Genomic DNA, 8,124 nt, shown 5'->3' with positions numbered 1-8,124 from the left:
ATTTGAAGGGAAATAAGTAGCCTCCAATGTGAGTGAGTTTTCTGTAGACAGAGTGCCACTCAAGGTCCTGCTCGCTTGGCCCGTCGACAAACGGGAGGCCGTTGCTTGTCTCGTATTCCAGGAGAAGCTTGACGGTCGATTCAACTAAATTTAGGTGTGACAGAAACTCTTCCACCGTAGATTCTTTCAGGATGGTAAAACGATCATCCACGTGCCGGAGCAATATCTCGTGTCCGTTAGTGAGATACTGCAGCGCTCTTTGCTCAGTCACATTCAACGCTATGTTCACAGCCATCCCCGATATTGCCACTACCGTTGCCATGCCGCTGGTTTGCCTGAAGAATTCTCCTTCAAAGGAAAAGCACGCGCCACAAAGTCAAAGCTCCAGGAGTCGACAAACCTCGTCTGCGCTGAGGCAAGTACTTTCGGCAAGTTGGTCGTCTGCTTAAACCGCTTCTCTGGCTGCGCTGACCACCAGAAGCACTGGGACTCTGGTGTAGAGGGTGAAAAGGTCGATCGAGACCTCATCCGAGCTCACTGTCTCTTGCGAGAGGGGTTCAACGAAATGTCCGAAGTTCTGCCATACAGTGGGCAAAAAGCACGGTGGAGAGAGTTCGACAAGTCCCGAGACGGGATGATGAGAAATCAACTAATGGTCGAATGGGACACTGGTCTTGACCACTTTGGGGAGGCTGTAGAAGCCGTGCCCTGAACCATTCGGGCAGCCAAGCAATAAGGTGCTGAGTCAGCACCGAAACGTCGATTTTCTCAGGAGACTTTGGCCGTAGATTCAGTATTTTTCTCTCTTTTACACAAAATCTAATAGTAAGCAGGTGATTATGAAGATCTGACAAGTACTAATGAAGTCCAGTATGAAATGCAATAAAATGTGTTGTGATATGCAAACAAGTTTTGTACAAAATGCACTGCGGCTTTACGGGCAGGATCAAACAGAAATATAGCAAGCATTCAGAGACGGCGAACAGGTGTTAATTTCAGTTTTACGAACATCGTTTTATTACACTAAATAATTCGTTTCTCGTCACGAACAACAACACACTGGATTTGACCAACACTTTTAACGTCAAAGTGTATGTACAGACAGCTCATAGAAGCTCACTTGCTTCTACCACCTCTCTCTTACTCTCTTCGAAAACACAACAGTCCCCTATCAACGCTAAAAGTGCAATAAGAAAAGTACAGCCACGGCCAAAAGTTTTCAGGCCACATACATTGCTTCTGAACCGTATGGTGGACCACTAATGGTACCCCTCAAGGGTGAGGGCGAATGTGTTGCTCACCTTGCAAAGATTAACGCTGTGAGGTATACCGCAAGTAATCGCCCACACGGCTGGAAGGAAACCATGCGACCTGAAAGCTTTTCACGAAGGGTGTGCATACGCAAACAAGAAATGGTTCTTTGGGTTTCTGCGGCAGTTTGTCAACAAGTCCGACATCGTCTCATATTCAGAGATAAAATATCCAGCTCTGTACAGGAAATGTATGAAAATGACATTTGAACAGCAGCTAGTGTCATGTGACACACATATTAGTCTTTTAAACAGGGCAGTATATTGTAAGGATCCTTTTCGCGTTCAGTTCTTCTGCTTCTTCGCTATTGGTAAGCCTCGTCTTTGATACCAGAACCGGCTAACGAGATTGCGTGCTGGTTATCGAGCGTAATGTGACAGGCGACAGCACTCGATAATAAATGGGCAGAAGAATGAGTCGACAAATGAATCATTACAAAACACGGCCCCTAGAATCGCTGGTGGTACAACACCGCACTCTAGCCACAGCTAGAGTCTGTAACAGAAAGTGTGTTTGATGTCTAAAAGAACCCACCGCGCTGCACGGTGTTGTGAGCCACATTTGACAGATTCTCACTTGTGGGTACAATGATCCTTTCGCTTGACAGTCTACACGCTTCCGCTTATTCGTTTGTTGTCTCGTCGCTAAGAGGTAGGGAAAGAGGAGACAGGGAGAATATAGTTGATTGTACTAGTAAAACCTTTTTTGCGACCGTGCCCGAGGGCCCAGTAGTAACCAATGCTTATCGTCTGCATGAAACGTTCCATTTTGATTTTTGCTACTCACTGCAAAGATATGTTGCTCTTTATTTTATGAAAGGGTGGTTTTCAAGTCAAGTCTAGTTGCGCAGTCTTGTACAAGTGGCGGTGTTCGTAACGAGAGTTATTAGCCACGCAGCAAGTGCAGAGGCCAACTGACCGGCAGACCAATTCTTTTAAAAAGTAATTTGTGACTGCCCATAAAGCATGGTGTACGCTCATGACAGCCCACGAAAATTGGGTGACAGGAAATTCGTACAAGGAAAAAAAAAATGCTCAGAACAAGCACATCGCTCAATTTTTTTTGCAATAATATCACACGAGCGCCGTCCGTTGGTCTAATTAAGCGCTATACGATGGAGCTAATAGGCCAAATTGGCGAAAGTTGCCGCAAACGGACTAAGCACAGGAGAGGACGACCGTCGTCTGCTATGCTGTTTCTGAGGCTGCCCAGATCAGCGCCACAGAACGGTCGACGCGCGCTTGATATTACTGAAAAATTGGAAGAGTGCACATGTGAATACCTGTTGAAGTTGACAAATGCGAAAAGAAGGAAGACGAAGGTATTGCGACAAATAAAAAAAAAATCCTTAAAAACATTTCCTTTCGTTTAGCGCCTCATTCAACGAGCGCGGTGACGAATCCGTGCACTGGGCAGGACGTTTGCCAATGCCAATATCTTCAAAAGACTGAATGAACTGCACGGCTGGCTTTCCATTTTCACTCTTTTTTTCTGTGACTTCACGCGCAGGTTTGCTTTGAGCATGTCACTTCGTCGATCGAAACACGTGACCCATGCGTTCGACGCTGTCATACGCGCTGGAACAAGTGCTTTACTGTAGATCCCATGGATGGCAGGGAGCTAAGGTCACCGTTGCGTTCTGAATTATCATATACATTGCCTAAGCAATGATTAAATGATTTACCACCCAACGTAAGGTCGAGTACTTAACGGCAAAAACTGCCCATAAATCACTCAATACAAATTGATGTAATCAGCACTTAACTGTCGTTTCGTGTTTTAAGTTTATGCTTTTTAAACGGTAACAATAGTTCATGGGCTAGACTCATTCCTAGACGAAAAGAGGTCTGGATAAAATCGACTATTTAAAAACCACTAAAAACTTTCACAGTATACCGCATCTCAAGACAAAGAAATGAGAGAAAGACGGAAGACACGCGAGCGTTAGCTTTCAACAAACTTTTTTCAGACCGCGGATAGTTTCTTGACGCGCACTATAAGAACTGTAAATCAAAGTACAGGACCCTTTATGAAGAATGCGCCGCCGTCACTGCGAGAAGAGGCCAAGTGACCCGCGAAATTAGCGCGGCAGAGATGATAGACAGTTTCAGCGACACGCGTGTGTCAAAGCGATCTATCGCTCTATCTTGCAAGGAGCTGTCATAACTGCGATGTCACTTAAATTTTTCCTCGGACCGCCCGCGCAATGGCTGGCGATGACGTGCCTATATATTGCGTTCAGCGGTTCACCATAAATTGTTAAAAGTTAGCGCTGGAATGTCTCCTGTCTTTCGGTGCTGTTCTCGCCTTAAGCTGAGCTATATTTTCGAAGTCATGTCAAACCTATTCGCCTAAACTGCCACATTCTTTAAAGATCGTCAGATTAAATTCAGCCCTCTTGTTATATTTACCAGCTCACTTCACGTCACCCCGCGTCAAGCAGTATAAATGCTTCTGGGAAGCGGTCTCTCAGAGAGATGATTTAAACGTTACAAAAATAACGCGTCGCTTATCTACGGTTCAGCCAAATAGAAAAGTGCTGGAATCGAAGAGCAACTCTTCATACTTTGCGACACGGAACAGAATGCACTGAAATTTGTTAAATATCTTGATGTACAGGTGTTTATAGCCCCAAAAAAAGACAAGGACAAGAGAGGCGACACGAACACATAGGCGATGTGTGCCTAGCGCCTGTGTGTGTGTGCCGTCTCTCTTGTCCTTGTCTTTGCGCTATAAACCCCTCTACATCAAGATGAACTACCAACTCGCAGAACAGGAAGTTTTAATGAAGTGGTAAATAATCGCCAGCTTTTCGACGGTCACCATCCTGTGTCAACCATTGCCAAAAACGTACCCAGTATTTCTTTGTGCAGCCGAATAATTTTTCTCTCCGTTGCGATACAAAGTACGTCACATCATGAAACGTCGAAAAGAGTAGGGTTTGCTGCAAACGTATTGGCAGCCGCATATGTACAGTACACGCACCGAACAACATGGTCGCGGATGGACCCGCTAAAGAAATTTAAGTGGTGCAGGGTGGTTTCTTCTATTGCTCTGTACTCGTCGTGCTGCTTGTAAGAACAACGACTGCAGCTGGAACAACAAAAACACCAGCGGGTAATCACTTACAGTATGGGCGCTTCGAGCAAAATAATTGTGTGCAGTGTGGACATCTCTTAAACTTTGTCAGATGCGCACTTCACACCGAGCGTGCTATGAGGGTGTGTCGGAAGGTTGATCACAAGTTTGCACAATCACTGGTCACACTGTACGCTTGTCGCACGAGGAAGTCTGCTTCGACATCACAAGAGGTAGAGAAATAGAAACAAGAAGAAACCACAGCACTTGACGACATCTCAGTTGCACGAACGAGTGTAAATACTGCGTACACCACGAACATTACACTTGTATGATACAGGCGCGCTTGTACGCACACAGCCGACGCGACAGCTGCCCGCGAAGCCATCAAGCTTGCAGCGTGTAAGAAACGCTCCCTTTCCTCCACTTTCCAGACACTGTGTACACAGCTTCTTCAGCGATTGTTTTCCTCTCTCGGGCAGCGATTAACGAGTCCCGTAAAACAACGTTAAACAGCGAACAATCTAACTTCTTCTCCTGCAGTTATTATACAGCCTTACACTCCAAGACGACGAGGATTGGAAATAAATGCGTCCCGACTAGCACGTGCGCTAACTCTACAAACAGCAACCACAACAATGATTTTAATGTTGCCAGACATATGAAGGTTGAGACGACCAGCATTTGCGAATCAGGAACCGGGAATTAAAATAGCAAACAAATACACTAGCGCAAACGAGCGCATGATTCTCAAGAGCCGGCACGGGACACAATAAACGGACACGGGAGTATTACACGCAAACTACTTTTACCTTTTCGGATTACAAGAACGACGCGCAAACAAAGCACCTCCGTCGCCTTGCTCGTTGGAGCAATTATACGAACGACCACTCGTGTCAGAGGGGTGAAAACGTTGCTGGGGAGCAGTTGATCGCCTCGTCTTTCGCTTATGCGCTACGGCAAACGTCTGGAGCTGACTCAATAACGCTTGTCTTCGTGGCCCATCGCTAATGTTTGCACTGGTGCTTAGGGATCCGTTCCTACTAGAAGCGAAGAGCACGCAGATTAGGACATCGCCTTTCTGATCCGAGAAAACGTGCGCTATGCTCAAGAGAGCTTCGAGCGAAGGCAGATTCAGAAGCTTCCCACACGAATAAAGAGAAAGATTAAGGAGGGCTCATTAATGTTTCCATGACCAGCGTCTTTCCTGGCCACTGCGGATATTTTTCATTTATTTTATGAAAACAAATGGTTCTCTGAATTTGGTAATTAGGAAGAAAGGGGCCTACATCGACGGTCATAGTTCCCGTATACTGTGCTTATTATTTTTCTTTATTCAATACGTTAAGACGTTTCTGTTTGTTATTTTGTGTGCGCACAGAGGGGGTGTTTATATATCAGTCTAATACGAGGAGAAAGTGTAGTTGTTGCCGCTGCAGCGTGAGAAAGCTAACGCTCATGCCGTGTATTTTGTTGTGTTCCGTGTGCCTGCGCTAAGCTATTTCCATAAAGTGTTACCAAATGGCCCAATATTCTACTCTTCAGCAGTATTAGTTGTACTAAACCATTAGAAAAAAACGATCGCACCTTTTTTTTGACCGTGTATTTCTGTACCAAGTGAAAAACGCTGAAGAGGTTTCTTGTTCATTATGATGTAACTAACTTCGTGAATAACACATTAACTTCGACGCTGTCAACTTGGGCGCAGGCGCGGTGTGAGAAAGAGGGATAGGTGCCTTTCTTTTACTTACGAGGCGTAAATCTTACGCATATAATTAAAAAAAACATAACATATTTATCAGGAAACTGCGCTCAGACATTCATCTTATTTGATAAAGTTCCCCAAAAGAATAGCGGGTACGTAAGGAAGATGAGAAAACACAGTAGAAACCGCATCCACTGATTTGTCACGAGGCTAGATTCATTCACGAATTTAGTTGCTGGGAAGGTGATGTGGAGGGGCTTGCGGTGGCGAGGAACATCAATGTGTACGACCACGAGGTGGTACAGAGTTCGAATAGGAGAATCCAGGTCCCACAAAAACTTGCCTCGATATTCAGTGCTCACTTTACAGATATGGCCGCTAGACGAACATTGCCGAATGTCAGCAACCGTGACTCCTTTATGGAGTATATTTCACGATACAGCTGGATTAAGCTCACTAAGCTTCCGTAGCAACCAGTGTGCGCAGGAACTCACAGCGCCAAGCGATATACTCGGGGACAGCTTTCTGTGGCTGTGCAGTGGAAGCTACGGGCGCGCCCCGCCAGATTAAACGCCTCTCTCTCTCTCTCCTTCGTGAGCGCGTGATAAGAGCGCGCTTGTGAAAGCCTTGCGCCTCGCCCTCGTAGCTTCCACTGAATAGCCACAAAAAGTTGTCCCCGACTAAAGCATCCGCCTCGCATGCGCGAGGTGCGGGGTTCGGTCCCAAGTGCCGCCGGGTACCCAGCGGTTTCCTAACGAGCACGAGCTTATCCCCGGCCTTGAGATCGGCTTTCCAGAGGCGAAATTCTTGGGGAAAAAAAGTAACAATGGGCTTTACCGCACAAGGTGGACTCGAGGATCGACGATCACCGAGGAAAGGGGACTTCTTTTTCTTGCCCAGAAATACTTCCTGCCGAGTGATGTGCAAGATTTGCGATGAAAGGGATGTCTGGAAATATATTCGGTACTCATTTTCTGTTTGTTTTTCTAAAAGACACAAACACCTGAGCAACGGGATAGCTTAGCGTTCCCTTACCACCTCAACCGGCGGTTTGCTGGCACAGGAGATTAAAGATTGGTGGAACATATGGCTGCCTGCTCTGCGCTCACCAGTAAAGGTAAGTAGGGTTAGAGTAAGAAAAGCTTTCGCGCGCGGCGTTTGCGTGCTTTCTTTCTTCGGTATCTGCTAATACTTTAAGCACGAACGCTGAGTTCTCCATGAACGCAATGAAAACTAGACATTCCAACGTATACATGGAGTTCGAGAGTAAGCGCTGGAACATAAGTTCGCTCATATGTTTACTGCGGCTTTGTTTCGTACAGCTCTACATACATTTAGCTTTGCATTTGTATGTCAATCGCACACTGTGCGTACAGACTAGTTTCGCACTTTAATCTATATTAATAGCCAATATACCGGGCCAGTGTCAGGCCTGATTCTTTTTGCTTGTGATTACCAGTGCAAAAGCTCTCTTAATTTTTCGTTTATCGCATAAAGGTTGGTTATAGAAATAAGAAAATCCTATCCAGCTAAAGTCAGAAATGCAGCGGTATTTATGCTCATGTTTGTTTCATATTCCTACTGTGCACGTTATAATATTCTCCCTCACCCCCTGGCTATTCGAAATCTGTCTTTCTGGTAGCAGAACGAAAAAAAAAAACATATCAGAGGCTTGCTCGTTGAGGCCCTGTGTGTGAAGCGTTCCCTCTCAGAATGCTTTGCTACGATGATACAGCACGTATGCATTTATTTTTTTTTTTCTAACATTTCCACGAACTTGCAAAGTCTTTTCTAACACTGAAAACGGATCCTGTAGCCATACTGGAGCAAATCTCATAAGTTAAAGCGGTTACTTCTTTGCTCAAGCGTGCTACTGCGAGTTTTACACGACAGAGGTCCTTACAGGGTATAGAGCGAAACTTGTGTCGTTAGCATATGCATGTTTCTGCTCTTTTTTCCCCCCCAAACTTCGCCACGTGTCGAGATGAGAATTTTCAAAATGATGGTAACAGCTCTCTTGCCTGTACCCC

Source organism: Amblyomma americanum, chromosome 3 (genome assembly GCF_052857255.1).
Source record: "Amblyomma americanum isolate KBUSLIRL-KWMA chromosome 3, ASM5285725v1, whole genome shotgun sequence".
Classification (NCBI taxonomy): Eukaryota; Metazoa; Arthropoda; class Arachnida; order Ixodida; family Ixodidae; genus Amblyomma; species Amblyomma americanum.
The sequence above is the reverse complement of the archived record's forward strand: the minus strand, read 5'-3'. Positions refer to the sequence as shown.